The sequence below is a fragment of the Schistocerca gregaria genome, chromosome 1 (assembly GCF_023897955.1).
Source record: "Schistocerca gregaria isolate iqSchGreg1 chromosome 1, iqSchGreg1.2, whole genome shotgun sequence".
Classification (NCBI taxonomy): domain Eukaryota; kingdom Metazoa; phylum Arthropoda; class Insecta; order Orthoptera; family Acrididae; genus Schistocerca; species Schistocerca gregaria.
This window is the reverse complement of record NC_064920.1, coordinates 371,516,230-371,532,747: the sequence shown is the minus strand read 5'-3', so window position 1 is coordinate 371,532,747 and position 16,518 is coordinate 371,516,230.

Genomic DNA, 16,518 nt, shown 5'->3' with positions numbered 1-16,518 from the left:
ACGTCTACTGTGACATGGCAGTGAACAAATGCACGGTGGTTCGTTGGGTGAGGCGTTTGTCATCATCGCAACAAGGTGACGCAGACCTGTCTGATCTCCCGCACACAGCTGACTCCTGCAATGTTGGAACGTGTGGACACTCTCATTCGAGGTGATCGACATCCCATAATCAAAAAACTGACTGATGAACTGGACTGTTGGTACTTCTCACGCAATCGTCCGCCAGTTGGCGTACTCAAAAGTGTCTACCCACTAGGTTCCTCGGAGTCTTGTGGAAGACGATAAAGAGCAACGAAGGATAATCAATGAAGAATTGCTTGCGTGTTACGAGGCTGATCATGACAACTCTTTTGTCGAACACCGTCACAGGCGATGAAACAAAACGGCAGTCCATGAAAAAAGTTCAAAGCCGCACCCTTAGCCGGTAAAGTCATGGTAACGGTCTTCTGGGAGTTTGAAGAGGTTATTCTGCTTGATGTCCTTCCTCACGGTGAAACGATAAGCCCTTAACGGTATTGTGTTCCCAACAGAAAATTGCTCAAATGACTTCATCGTGTTCTTCGCGACAAAAATGCAAACGAACTTTTCCTTCTCCGTAACGACGAAAGGCCTCACACAAATCTGTGCACCCTGAGGAGATTAGGAAACTTCATTGGACTGTTTCTCCACATCCATCCTGTGCCCCGGTCACGGACCTTCCGACTCCCAACTGTTGGACCCAATGAAGGATGCACACTGCGAGAAGAAGTATGTTGATGATGTGGAGGTTACTGATGCACCAAGACTTTGGCTCTGACGTCGGCCAATCGAGTGGTACCATGCGAGCATAGAGGCATTCCCAAAAATGTCGCATTGAACGGAGATTACCTTGAAAAAGAAGATTCTGTAGGCAAAAAGAGTGGGGAATTATATGGTGTATTTGAATCTTAAATCTTTCAAGAAAAAAATGTGTTGCATTACTTGTTGAAAGCTCCTCGTATGATGGGAACCGTGCATTGATAGTTTATGATTCAGACCAAAGGGGACGTTGAAGTTCTTAAGAGTGTTATAGGTGTGGAGTCGTAATCAACGTATAACGCCGCCGTGGTGATGGAAGCCCCATGGATCTTTATTCATTCTGTTGCGGAATCTCTGATAGTTCTGTGACTGCAATAAAAAATTACACAGAAAATAATATTGAGCCATGCTCTCTCCCGACCATGCCTTTTCGTGAACTTCGCTGTTTGGTTTCCCACCCTTGTCGCGGTTACGTCGTCGTTCTTCTTCCTTGTACGTGTGGCAGCAGTGATGTTTATCGACATTTGTTCAGCGTACGGTCTTTGCTTTGGTTCATATACAGGGTGTTTCAAAAATGACCGGTATATTTGAAACGGCAATAAAAACTAAACGAGCAGCGATAGAAATACACCGTTTGTTGCAATGTGCTTGGGACAACAGTACATTTTCAGGCGGACAAACTTTCGAAAGTACAGTAGTTACAATTTTCAACAACAGATGGCGCTGCAAGTGATGTGAAAGATATAGAAGACAACGCAGTCTGTGGGTGCGCCATTCTGTACGTCGTCTTTCTTCTGTAAGCGTGTGCTGTTCACAACGTGCAAGTGTGCTGTGCACAACATGGTTTATTCCTTAGAACAGAGGATTTTTCTGGTGTTGGAATTCCACCGCCTAGAACACAGTGTTGTTGCAACAAGACCAAGTTTTCAACGGAGGTTTAATGTAACCAAAGGACCGAAAAGCGATACAATAAAGGATCTGTTTGAAAAATTTCAACGGACTGGGAACGTGACGGATGAACGTGCTGGAAAGGTAGGGCGACCGCATACGGCAACCACAGAGGGCAACGCGCAGCTAGTGCAGCAGGTGATCCAACAGCGGCCTCGGGTTTCCGTTCGCCGTGTTGCAACTGCGGTCCAAATGACGCCAACGTCCACGTATCGTCTCATGCACCAGAGTTTACACCTCTATCCATACAAAATTCAAACGCGGCAACCCCTCAGCACCGCTACCATTGCTGCACGAGACACATTCGCTAACGATATAGTGCACAGGATTGATGACGGCGATATGCATGTGGGCAGCATTTGGTTTACTGACGATACTTATTTTTACCTGGACGGCTTCGTCAATAAACAGAACTGGCGCATATGGGGAACCAAAAAGTACTGGTCTCGGCCGCCATTTCTTCCAAAGGAATCATTGGCCCATTTTTCAGATCCGAAACGATTACTGCATCACGCTATCTGGACATTCTTCGTGAATTCGTGGCGGTACAAACTGCCTTAGACGACACTGCGAACACCTCGTGGTTTATGCAAGATGGTGCCCGGCCACATCGCACGGTCGACGTCTTTAATTTCCTGAATGAATATTTCGATGATTGTGTGATTGCTTTGGGCTATCCGAAACATACAGGAGGCGGCGTGGATTGGCCTCCCTATTCGCCAGACATGAACCCCTGTGACTTCTTTCTGTGGGCACACTTGAAAGACCAGGTGTACCGCCAGAATCCAGAAACAATTGAACAGCTGAAGCAGTACATCTCATCTGCATGTGAATCCATTCCGCCAGACACGTTGTCAAAGGTTTCGGGTAATTTCATTCAGAGACTACGCCATATTATTGCTACGCATGGTGGATATGTGGAAAATATCGTACTAGAGAGTTTCCCAGACCACAGCGCTATCTGTTGTTGACAATTGTAACTACTGTAATTTCGAAAGTTTGTCTGCCTGAATATGTACTGTTGTCCCAAGTATATTGCAACAAACGGTGTATTTCTATCGCTGCTCGTTTAGTTTGTATTGCCGTTTCAAATATACCGGTCATTTTTGAAACACCCTGTAGTTTCCTGCAAGGGGGTCTGGAGTCAGTCGGTCGGTTGTGGTGGACGAGGGAACTTATCTCCGCGCGGTACAGTCGGCCGGGTCCGCTGGCAGCCCCTGCGCGGTGTCGGAGAGTGTTCGGAGCTGTCCGATCGCTATGAATTTTGTGGTTCACTGACCCAGGACGTCAAGGTTGAAGAGTGGTTTCAACTACTCAAGCCACGCCCATTCATGTTGTGGTGGTTCGCTTCGGTGGTTTCTTGTTGGGGAGGTCTTCTGGCGACCAACACCGAGTGGTTCTACTGTTGAGATTTAGCCGCCATGAGGAGCAATTAACTATTTTGGCTAACTACGATTTGAGTGCACCAGTGGAATTTTCTGTCTTGTGGCCGTTAGTGTTCCGGTTACCTGCCTGGGCACTAACGTAATTTGAGGCAGCTTCTTTTCCTCACCTGTTGTCGCTGTCCAACATGGTGTGTAATTTTGACAGCTAATACATACTCCATTGTGGATTATCACGTTTGCAACATTGCCGGTTTGAGTTCTCATGTACTGATTGATGGGAAGTCGGTCTGTGGCTGCCATCTGGTTGGGTTCCAACGGATCAAGTATAGTTGGGCTTACCACCTGTCTCACTCAAGTGAACGAGGGCTGACCGATCTCCCTAGGGGCCTTCTGAGTGCCACCGGTGTTTATCTGTTTGAGCTATTTTAAATTTTAGGCTTATGGCTGTTTGTTTCTTTTCTTAAAATTTTGTAAAATTAATTTTTAAGTTATCTTTCAAGCTTAAACACTGCGGCCTTCTGCCTTTAAAGATTATGGTAATATATTTCAAAATTTTGAAGTTTAATTGTGGCCCTCAGGCATTGGTATTGCACCTTGCATATGTTGCTTCTTTGAATTATTTTATTGCTATCTTAATTGGATTTTTATCTTGTTGATTTTTAAGATTTCTTATTGTTCAACATGCTGGCCTTCTGCCTTTAAAGGTCTATGGCAATATATTGTAAAGATTTGAAATTTAATTGTGCCCCTCAGCCATTTGCATTGCACTTTCCGTATGTTGTTTTGGAATTGTTTTATTGCTATCTTTATTGGATTTTTATCTTGTTAAGATTTCTTGTTGGTGGCCTTCAGCCGTGAAAGAGCTGCATTCGCTAAAAAATTCGGCTATGTAGCGTTTTGGTTGTAGAGATCAATAAATTACAATAAATGACAATTAGAAGCAGAAACTGACTCAACCCTTGGCCCTTTCCACAATCCTATTACCCGTTCTGCTCGGCGGGTTTAGCTGGCGTGTCAAATATCTTCGTTGATAACAGATTATTGTGTTCACCAGGCGTTTCGATTGTCACACCATCGCAATTTGTATTGTCTTCGTCCTTATCTGTTTGACTGATGAGTTGTTTAGTTCGATGAGCCATATGGAGGATAGATACTGGCAACGCAAAATTACAGATATAATTATCATCAAGTGCGTAATCGCTATTAGACATTCCATAAGCACGAGGTTAAAACGAACAAAGGTGAACACAAGGATGAGGAAGGAAATTGGACGTGCACCTTTCAAAGGAATCCCCGCAGTATCCGATACGATAGATTTAAGGAAACCAGTGTTATCCTAAATTGTGATCGTTGAACGTGAATTTGATACCAGTTCCTCCCGAATGTCAGTCACTTAAATTTTATCGGTGGTCAATCGAACTCGGTTGTGATGTATATTTTAGTTATGATGATTGTGTGACCATCAAGACACATAATGGGAAGAGAAACGTGCGACTATAGCGAAACATTGTTTTATTCACACCTTGTGTCCATGGTTCTCTTAAATTTCTTCTGTTGAATGCCAACATGATTCGCTTGGCGAGACGACGCCTGGCCACTTCCCACTACCTTGACCTACTGAGGCACTGCCCGTCTCGCATGACCTCGAACTCTACTGGACATTAAACTCAAACGGCGCGGAGAAGGTTGCGTTAACAGTGCTCTCGCTGAAAGCAGCGATCGAGCATCGATATTTTGCCTGCTTCTGTTACTGGTGCTGCTTGCTCTTACCGATCACGCTGTAGCAGAACACATCGGCACAAGATAAATAATAGTGAAATAATATATTCCCACAAGTATCGGAATGTGCGACCTGTTAGACACTGATGTCCTTTTGTCGGTATATCTCTAAACTGAACACTATCGCATCGACCGGGGCCGACCAGTGTTCATAGCTTCTGTGTTTACGTACTTGTGCCGTAATCTTATTTTAAACCATTGACGAATACCACACCTCGTCCTCGGCCGTGTTTACTACGACAGTTAAATATTAAAATGACATGCGAACATTTGCATACACCCACAAAAGATGACGGTGTAAATTTATACGTAAGGAAGTAGGAATTTAAAAATAGTAAACAGCCAACATAAGCAGATCTTGTGAAATAAACGACTTCGGTTATACACTGAAGCGCCAAAGAAACTGATACAGGCATGCATATTCAAATACAGAGATATGTAAACAGGCAGATTACGGCACTGCGGTCGGCAACCCCTTTATAAGACAACAAGTGTTTGGCGCAGTTTTTAGATCGGCTACTGCTGCTACAATGGCAGGTTATCAAGATTTAACTGAGTTTGAACGTGCTGTTACAGTCGGCGCACGAGCGTTGGGACCCGGCAACTCCCATGTAGCGATGAAGTGGAGATTTTCCCATACGACCATTTCACGAGTCTACCGTGAATATCAGAAATCAGGTAAAACATCAAATCTCTGACATCGCTGCCGCCGGAAAAAGATCCTGTAACAACGGGACCAACGACGACTGAAGAGCATCGTTCAACGTGACTCGCGGGATTAGCCGAGCGGTCTAAGGCGCTGCAGTTATGGAGTGTGCGGCTGGTCCTGGCGAAGGCTTCAGTCCTCCCTCGGGCATGGGTGTGTGTGTTTGTCCTTAGGATGATTTAGGTTAAGTAGTGTGTAAGCTTAGGGACTGATGACCTTAGCAGTTAGGTCCCATAAGATTTCACACACATTTGAACATTTTTTTTTTCAAAGTGACTGAAGTGCAGTCATTCGGCAAATTGCTGCAGATTTCAATGGTGGGCCATCAACAGGTGTCAGCGTGCGAACCATTCAACGAAACATCATCGATATAGGCTTTCGGAGCCGGAGGCCAACTCGCTTACCCTTAATGACCGCACGACACAAAGCTTTACGCCTCGCCTGGGTCCGTCAGTACCTCGTCGGACGAGTGTCATATCATGGACATGTAAGGGTATGGGGCCGACTTCGTGAATCCCTGGACCCTGCATATCAGCAGGGGACTGTTCAAGTTGTTGGAGGCTGAGTAATGGTGTGGGGCGTGTGCAGTTGGAGTGATATGGGACCCCTGATCTGTCTAACTAATACTCTGACAGGTGACAAGTACGTAAGCATCCTGTCTGATCAACTGCTTCATTCATGTCCACTGTGCATTCCGACGGACTTGGGCAATTCCAGCAGGACAATGCGACACCCCACACGTCCAGAATTGCTACAGAGTGCAACATCTTCTGGGTTTAATCACTGGCAACCAAACTCCACAGACATGAATATTATGGAGTATATTTGGGATATCTTTCAACGTGGCGTTCGGAAGAGATCGTCACCTCCTCGTACTCTTGCGGATTTATGGACAGCCCTGTAGGATTCATTGTATCAATTCCTCCATCACCACTCCAGACATTAGTCGAATCCATGCCACGTCGTGTTGCGGCACTTCTGCATACTCGCGAGGGCCCTAGAGAATATTAGGCAGGTGCACTATTTTCTTTGGCTCTTCAGTGTATAACAGCCAGAATGGAAAATGGGATTGCCTTTCGAAAAATGTATGTGTGAACCAGGTCGGTCCGTTGAAAGCTTGCACTAGGCTGGGAGCCACAAGAAAGGAAGAAGATGAGAGTTCAACATTCCGTCGGCGAGAAGACCACTGGTGACATAGTAGCAGCAAGGGCCCAAAAAGGTTGAGGAGAAAGATCAGCCTCACTGTTTTCAAACGATGCCCGGCATTTCCCTAAAGCGATGTAGCACAAACGAGTAAAATCTAAATCTGCATAACATTACAGAGATCTGAACCCCGCTACACTGGAATAAGAGTCCAATGTCCATATTTGAAAATGTTTCATACAAAGATAAGACATTGAGACATGATAAAAATATTGTCGTTGTCCATTAACATAATGTTTCATACAAAGATAAGGCTTTGAGACGTGTTGTAAATATTACCCGTTTGCAACCATCCATTAATAACTTCAAACAATTTCAACACTACAATGAAGCAAATGGGAGTGTCTTATCTAACTCAGGGCCGACAACTTACCGAGAGAGAAAGCTTTCAGCACCGATCGATAAATACATCTTTCACCTGTGGAGCGCCTAGGAGCTAAATGCGAAAGGTACGATATCTGACCACAAGTATCCGAAAGCCCTTATGTACTGCGGAATTGACCTCTAGATGTCACGAGAGCCGGACACGGAACTGTAAAGTGGCGGGGTGTGTCGTGTTGTCAGCAGAGAAGTAGTAAAAGGAAAGTAACCTAGTGAGGAGAACGTGACATCGAACGTGGATTGGTTACTGGATGTCAATTGAGATATCAGATGAGGCGGTCATAGAGTCCAATGGCTCAATGCCACATACGTACATCCCTTACAGCCTGTCCATCGTTGATGTACCTCACTGTTTTATTAAGTCGTATCAGAATACATACATCAAATAATCAAAACAATGCATAATACTTTCATTCTGGCACTGTAAACATTACCAGCTTTCTACAAACAGATGTTACATAGCAACACGCATTTTAAACGCTGTGTGACCAATATTTAGTCACCTGAGAGATTTCATGTGTAGCTGTCATAGTTCTTTTAGGGAGCAAGCTATTGGACACATCTTGCAGATGAGGAGGTGATACATGGTTTGCTCTTCTCCGTATTCGCACAGGATGAAATCACAAGAAAATCACCACTTTCCAGGTTGGTCTTACACTTGCTAACTCCAGATCGTAGCCTGTCGAGCGTTTTTCTTGTCGTCCGGCTTTATTCATGACCAGAAGGAGATTTCTCCCATGGTACTATCCATTCCGTGATGTTGCGGTCTAGGTTTAGGTAGGAATTTAGTCTGAATGCTAAAGGTTGTTCAGTGAGCGTTTCTGTAATACGGACGAGACATCGTCTTGATGTGAGCAGGGCAATTGCTGGTGAGTATCCATGCAAAGAATGTATCCCTAGATTTATTGCTTTACTTCTTTCTAGTCAAGTGTTAGATTCACGGAAGATGTCAGTGTGGTGGTTCTCTGTCCAGCTACAAAATTAAAGTTTCGACATGTTCTCGCATTTTTGGAATAAAATCAGATCCCCAGAATACCCAGGTATGTGATTACCGTAACTGTAAATAATAATAACGGGCCGTAAATATTTTCTCGTTGAAAGTCTCAGAACGAATGATGCGTTGAAGAGTCTTTCTCGTTCTCAAATAAGGTTCAAATGGCTCTAAGCACTATGGGACTTAACATCTGAGGTCATCAGTCCCCTAGACTTAGGACTGCTTAAACTTATCTAAACTAAGGACATCAGGATTCGAACCTGTGACCGTAGCAGGCACGCGGTTCGAGACTGAAGCGCCTAGAACCACTCGGTCACAGAGGCCGGCTCGAATAAGGCATGTAGCTGTTGCGTTCCCCATATTCTTACGTTGTCGTGGTTCGGTACGTCACTTAAATGGGGCGTAGCTTTGTCACTGTGTACTGAAAGTGGAAGGAACCAGAAATTTTCCATTTCCACGTCCCAAATAAATTCACAAAAATCTACCACTTATTGATTACGAGGAACATAAAAAGCTTATGGCAACTGAATCCCCTGCGGTTCGAAAAATAAACGTACAGACGGACAAATGAAGAATGGCACTATGAGTAGGCTGCTGTGGATTACTTGCAGAACTCAGTTGAATGCGCTGTACGTCTTCCTCGGGCCGGGGGGAGACGTGGGTTTCCCTTACATAAATAACCAGTGTCTCGAAACTAATGGTGTCGTCGTCGAATGCATTGAGCTTTACATGGTACAGTTTCGCACTGTCGATGAAAATCATCCTGCGTAGTTTGTTGCTGAGTGGCATCCGCTGAAAGGAGAATCCAAAACACGTTTAGTTGCTGTGTTACCGAACTCTCTAGTCGACGTACGTTGGGTAATGAACGACCTGGGTGCACTAGTGACATTCCGGCCGGCGACCACCTGAAGGGAAACCTACAACTGATGCGAAGGCAAATCTTCGGTCCGATGCGTACGTTAAAATTCAGCCCATGCTCCTGTCTACATTCATGCAGAAAATTAATAAATTTAGAACCTTGGAAAATGGGATGAATCTTTGAAATATACTATATTTATCGAAGTTGTGGACCTGATTGGAAATCATTCTGAAGTGAACGGAAAAGAAAGACATCCGTCGGCAACACGATATCAACAGTGCAGAAGCTCAAGGTCGGAACGGACAAACATTGGGGAGAAAAACGGCCATGTCCTTTTCAGAGGAACCGTCCCACCGTTCATCTCAGTCGTTCTAGAGAAACAGTGCAAAACCTAAATCTGTGTTGCGGGACGGAGATTTGATATCCCGTTTCTCCCGAAAACAGACACAGAGTCTTAATCACTGCGCCACTTAGACTGGTGGTTTTGTTTCTTCCTTCCTCTCTTTTCATGATAACATTTTTACTTCTCTGCTCAAGATGCTGCAATTGTCCTGGGTCGGTGCGTCATTCTCTTTGGCATGGGCGCTTAGCTGTCAATTCGAACGTTTATTGGGATTTGGTGGTCTTACCTCCACGTCTTCTATCTCTATTCGCTTTTCTTGTTCAGCTTGTTGATAGTGGTTTCTTTGTTGATAGTTTGTCGGTCTATTGGTTCTCCAGTACCCGTTCCAGTTGTCGTTATTCCCTCTGTAATAGTGGTTGCCGTTCCTGGGTGAATTATAGTTATTGCCATATTCTCTTCTAAATCCATAACCGGTTCTTTGTTGAAATCTATTGTCGTTTCCTGGTGCGAAGTTATCACGTGGTTCGCAATTATTGTTTCTTCGTACTGTTTCTTGTGGATTCCTCTGCTTTTTGCTTTCGTTTTCACGTGCGCTTCGTCTTTTTCTTCGTTATCTTCCGAAAATATGAACTCTAGTTCCCTTAGAATACTTTTAAATGCTTCGACGTCATTGCCTCTGCGACCTACTAGTGATTGCTGGTATTCCAATGGTAGCTTCATCGCGCATAATTTAATCAACTCTCCGTCACTGTATGGTACATCTAAGCATTGATTTTTGTTTGCCATTACTTCGAAAAATTTCACGGGACTCTTCTCTCCTGAATTTTCAAAATATGGGTCCTGCAATAATTCGTACTTCACTCTGTTCTGTGCTTCGCTGGACCAATATCGTGAGAGAAACTTCTCTCTGAAATCTTCGTAAGATCGGCATGTCGCTGCAACATTCTGCATGGTTTCTGCGTCTGTTTCTGACATGTGTGCACATATAAAGTCTAATTTGTGTGCTAGCGTCCAGTGTTCTGGTAATCCTACTCGGAATTCATCAATAAACGTTCGTGGATCTAATGAGTTTCCTTCTCGATAGTGTTGAAATTTTCTGACTGTGAGGAAATGATCGTTGTCGTACTTCGTCATAGTGCCATATGAAATTCGCGATTCTTCGAAGTTTTTGTTTCTGATCATTTCTCCCGTCGTTCTTTCCGGTTGTGGTAGATCCATTGGATATTGCCCACTGTGACTTTCGCCTACCCTTGCGTAGTATCGTTGGAGTGGTACGCAATAAGTTTCTTCCATCGGTTGTGAACGTATAGCTGAATGCATTGCACTGTACTCTTCGCGACCTGGCTTTCCATTGTCACGTATGTTACTTTCCGCCTGTGATTGGAATCGCAAATGCGTAATATCTTCGTTAATTTCTTGTTTCTCCAGTGCTGTTACAGATACGGATGTGGCTGCAGGCTCAGTGCTTGTTCGATCCTGTTCACTACGCTCTCCAATGGTTTGCAACAACTCTGTTCGCAATTTCTGAAATTTTCGCTTCGTTTGCACTTCTGTTTTGGCTATGCGGTTATCATATCTTTTCAGCGTTGTTTTTGTGATACGTTTGTGTAACACACTGTTTTCAACAATTTCACGCGCTGTACCTGCTGCTTGTCTAGAAATTACGTTTATCTGTTTCTTTAGTTTCTTGACTTTTCCCTGGGTGTTGTTACGTAATGTTTTGATCTCGTCCTCAGTGTCATTACGCAATGTTTGTACGTCCACTTGTACATTGTCAATGTCTGTTCTCAATTGATTGTGACCTGTTATTAAGTTTCAAATCTTCTATATGACTTAGGTGTAACTGAATTTTTTTGTTTTGTTCTTTAATCTCACGCATTTGTCTCGTGGTTTCTGCATTCTGAATTTGAATTTGGTTCGCTATGTCTTTATTTTGCCTTGTCATTATTTCCGTAATTTGTTGTAATAATTCTGCCGGATTTGTGGGTCCTATTGCGTTTTCTTCCGATGTCCTACGCTCTGTGTTTTCGCCCGAGTGTTGGTTCGCAACCGATTGCATTGACCTCTGCTGTGACACGTTTCTGCTCGCAATCCTTGTACTCTGTGGTGAGGGAGCTCTGATTACTTGTACTACGGGTTCTACATATTCAAGAGGCAAATTAGAATCCTCATCGACTGTCTCACTACTTTCCTGCTCCTCTGTCGTATGCTGACCTAGGTTTTCTGTGCCTTGGCGTACATTATCCTCGTTATGGTGCGTTATCTCTCCTATTTCCCGCGATACTGCATCGTCTGTTGTACTGTTCTCTATTCTCTGTCCATTTTCATGCTGGGTCTCTACCTCAATTCGGTCAAGGTCTCGATCTGCCATTGCTAATCTTTCCGAATCCCTTATTTTCTGTTTTACAAGCAATTCACGTGCCCTACTTCGCGTCAACATGCGCTCATACGATCTCACGTGTTTCGTAAATTTTTGTTCACACGATTTGACACTACCAAGACTAACAATCCATTCACTTACTTGTTGGGTCAGAACCAACTTGTCAACGATGTATCCGCCACCTGTGCGCTTGCATTGGAGAAAAAACTTAATTCTAACAATTTTCAAAATTCATAACTTAATTATGCTGTTGTCTCTGCTAGAATTCTCCCTTTTTCTTGAATACTTTTACTATCTATCGCTGCAGCTACTGTTTTCGGCTATGTAAAACTTAAAAAAAATTTTTTTTTACTATGAAAATTTTTCAGCAGGTATTTTTCTGACCTAGTTAGACATGTGGTCGACCTTCAATCATGGTATTTTACCATCCTGGCAGGGTCGCCATTTTCTAAACATTCATGGTGGTGTCTGTTTGTTCTATATCGTGTCTTCCTACCATTTTCGCGCAACGAAACCATCAGTTGTAGGTTTCCCTTCAGGTGGTCGCCGGCCGGAATGTTGTAAGGTGTCAGGCAAATCCAACACCTTCCATGAAAACCCTGACGTGATAAGCAAATCCAGTAGTATGTCACATAGCTCCGAATAAATCGTGACATTAAATTTACCAAAGTAATACGAGTAACGAGTGAGCAAATGGAATACCACAGACTAACACAAGAATGCCTAAATGCAAGTCGTACGTTCCCACCGAGAGACCGACGCAGTTCCGAGGGGAGAAACGAGAACAGAAGTCGAGAGCAGAACCGTGTTAATCTAGAAGGCCCTACGATAAGGGAGGGGCTGGACACCCACGCCGCCAGCCTACCTGTACGACTACACAACCCGCACGTTTTAGCGTGAGGCTTTTTCGTGTCTCTGTTATGTAAAGGACCACCCCCCAGCCCATGTTAAAAGATAGAGCCCTCCAGAAGAACAGTATAGATCTCACGATAATGCTAAAAGTACCACACCAGCTGCAGGTTTTAGCGTGAGACTTTTTAGCGTCTCTGTTACGTTGCAAACTTTAAAAAACATTGCCCCACCACGAAAAGTATAACGTTTCTCATTGGATAGACAGAATTTTTGTAGGTGGAGCTTAAGGTTAACATTGAGACCCTGATTGGTCGGATAAAAACATAGCCAGATAGTTTTTTTAAACTAACTTCGGTAAATTGTAGTAAGGAGAAGTTACATGAGAGTTGGTTCCGAGACGGCGAGCTGGATGGCTGCTGCGCCGGCCGCTGCCGCCCTGTGAAACGTCCCCTTTGAAAATTATACACGACTGTGGTTAAACTGACACACAATATCTTTAGCGCAACGCAATCTGACTTCCAAAACTCCCTACGAAAGAATGGCCATGACTAACATTAACCTTTACGTTTCACAAATCACTTACCTCACAAAAATCTTCGTTACTCGAACTACTGCAATACAGCGAGCACCACTACTGCCAGCTCACTAGTCATAATATATATATATATATATCAGTTCATGACACCAAGTATTACAAATTTCAAAACTCCGCCATCTCTCTCCCCACGTCCACCACTGCTGGCGGCTCACCTCCAACTGTGCAACGCTACGCGCTGTTAGCATCCAGCTGCCGCTGCCCAACACTACAATGGCGAGTATTACAACAATGCCAACCAGCCACAGACTGCACACGGCACAGCCAGAGATTTTCATACAGAGCGCTACGTGGCGGCGGCGTTACCAATAAAAAAACCTAAACAGCCTACTTACACCTGACGCTGCTTAAACACCGACAAGGTAATGAACGCACGTGATGCCGCATTTTTGAGCGCATAAGGCTTCACTCAGAACTGCAGAAGACTCATCTGTTACACCCCCTTTTTGCGTAATACTAGTGTCGATCGTCAATTAAAACTCATGGTGTTCACATTTGCCACTTGAAGTAAAAATCTAAACGCGATGATTTTTCTATTTTATAGTTATTCAGAAGCCACATCAGCCACTGTAATTTGCGACAGGTTAGATTAGTAATTAAAGATAATTGAGGGTCACTGTAGACCATTTTGATAGTTTTCTCTTTTGTGAAACTTAATTTAAACATAGATTAGAGATGTGATATGGCATAGGTAATCCTTCGATCCAGTGTAGAACTTGGAAAACCACTCAGGAAATATTCGTTCACATTTTTGTTGAACGCAGTTGGTTTTTACCATCCTGTATTGAAACATTTCCTTTTATCTATATTGCAATTTATAAACGATGTTTTGTGAGTAGAATAAAATTATCAATGGTAAACTTAACTGCTTTTTCTTCGTTATTTTACCAGCTAACTAAAAATAGGAAAGCCTTGAACCCTTTCCACTATATTTAGTTAGTATTAAGATTCTTTTACAGGGAGTGCAGTGGAGTTGACGCTGAGATCATTTAGTATTTGGTTATATCATCGCTAGTTTCACTGAACTCTTCTGAATTCTACATGTCATGTGTGGTCTGGCGTCTCCTTACCAGCAACAGGTCCCAGGTTCAAACTAGTTAATTCCCTAAAAAACACGCTCAGAGCGTCGTTGCGCGAAAGTGGTAGGGAGACACGATATAGAACAAACAGACACCACCATGAATGTTTGGAAAAGACGTCACATTGTGCTGTGTCATTTCGTCGATATGTAGTATACAGGCACCCAGATGGATAGGAAGAAATGAATTGAGACTTGACGGGCTTTACAAATAACTTGGCAGTAGGAGCACAATTATCAGTACGATGTTGTAGCATTTTCTCTTGTAGGTGTCTTAACTGAAACATCCCCTTAGAAAAATTTATGAGTTACTGTGCTGGTAAACCTCTTACGCTATTTGATTTTCAAACAGCTGAGAAAAACTGAGCGTACTCAGACATTTCTCTCTTTACTTATTCTCATCATCACTAAACTGATAGACAATGTTTTTAGCACAATGCAATCTGACTTTTAATAATCCCTACAAAAGAATGTCCGTGATTAACAATAACCTACACCTTTCATGAATCACTTACCTCACAAAAATCTTCGTTTCTAGAAACACTGCTGTACAGCGAACGCCAATACTGCCAGCTAAATAAAAGATTCTAACTACTGAAGGCACTAACTACTGATAGCTAGCTAGCAAATGAAAGTCTTTGATGTACAACAAACAATGTATTTACCTTAATAGTGTTCAAAAATAAAATCATTTCATGACATCCAGTCTTACAAATTTCGTTTTTCTGACACACACACGTCCAGATCGTCCGCTCTCAAAACTCTGTCATCTGTCTTCCCACATCCAACACTGCTGGCGGCTCACCTCCAACTGTGCAACTCTACGCGCTGTTTACATCCAACTGCCCAACACTACCATAGCAAATATTTCAACAATGCAAATCAGCCACAGACTGCACACAGCGCAGTCAGTGATTTTCAAACAGAGCGCTACGTGGCGTTACCAACATAAAAACCTAAACAGCCTACTTAAAAAACCACTGTGTTTGTAAGTGTGGTACGTAACGCACGTCAGTTCAGCCTAGTACCAACAGAGTGATACAGACTTGTGGCTTTTAAGCTGTTGTATCCTTTACTGAAACAAGTTGCCTCACAACTGTTGTAACAGGTTCTTGATAACCTGGATACTGTCACGGAGTTGACGTCGGAGCAGTTCAGTCCGTGGCCGGTCTGGGGATTTTGATTGCTACGGCAGTATCTTAATATCATGCAGGCAGTTCATAGAACACGATCCAAGCTTTTACGAGCCGTGATCTGTCGAAAAGTGGCACCACTAACCACTACAGTGTCGCATTATAGGTAATGCATCCAGAGCGATCTTAAATGGAATGACCACATAAAACAAATAATTGGAAAAGTAGGAGCCTGACTGAGATTAATAAGAAGGCTCTTACGGAAATGTAACTCATCCAATAGTGGCCTACAAGGCTCTTGTTCGACCGATTCGTGAGGACTGTCATGAGTATGGGACTCTTACCGGGTAAGACTAATGGAAGAGATAGAGAAGATCCAACGAAGAGCGGTGCATTTCGTGACGGGATCGTTTGGTCGGAGCGAGAGCACTGCACAGACCCTTAGCAAACTCCAGTGGCAGACGCTACAGGAGAGGCGTTGCACATCACGGAGAGGTATACCATTAAAATTTCGAGAGAGTACTTTCCTGGAAGAAGTGGACAATATATCACTTCCTCCAACAAGCATACATGCAGATGTCCGTGACGTCCCACTGTGTCGCCAACAATTCCCACACACACAAATAACGCCAAGAGTAACACTGCTGTTCCTCTCCAGAATATCGGATGAATGGGACCTCATGCTAAGTCGCCGTAATAATCCCGACGATCGCTATCAGAAGTAGTTCAGAACAGACGTTCGTCGCTGCACACAGTGCGATGTAATTCACCAGCAGTCCATGCTTTCCTCTCATGGCACCACTCCAAACTCAGCCATTTGTGTTTTGGCCTTAACGGCATCTTTCGCATGGGTTGACAATTCCCTAGCCCGGCCGCTGCTAGTCTGTGACCAATGGTCCAGGATGATGCACAGTATTGCAGGGAGTCCATTACTTGTTCACCGATGGCAGGCGCAAATGTGAAGGGATTACAAAGTGCCTGACGCACAATACTGCGATCCTCCATTGGGTGGTTAGACTTCGTCGATCGGAACCTCGATGACGAGTTGCCTGCCCTCACGTTCCCATGAAGTCCAACAAGGACCTTCAAATGCCCCACAAATCTG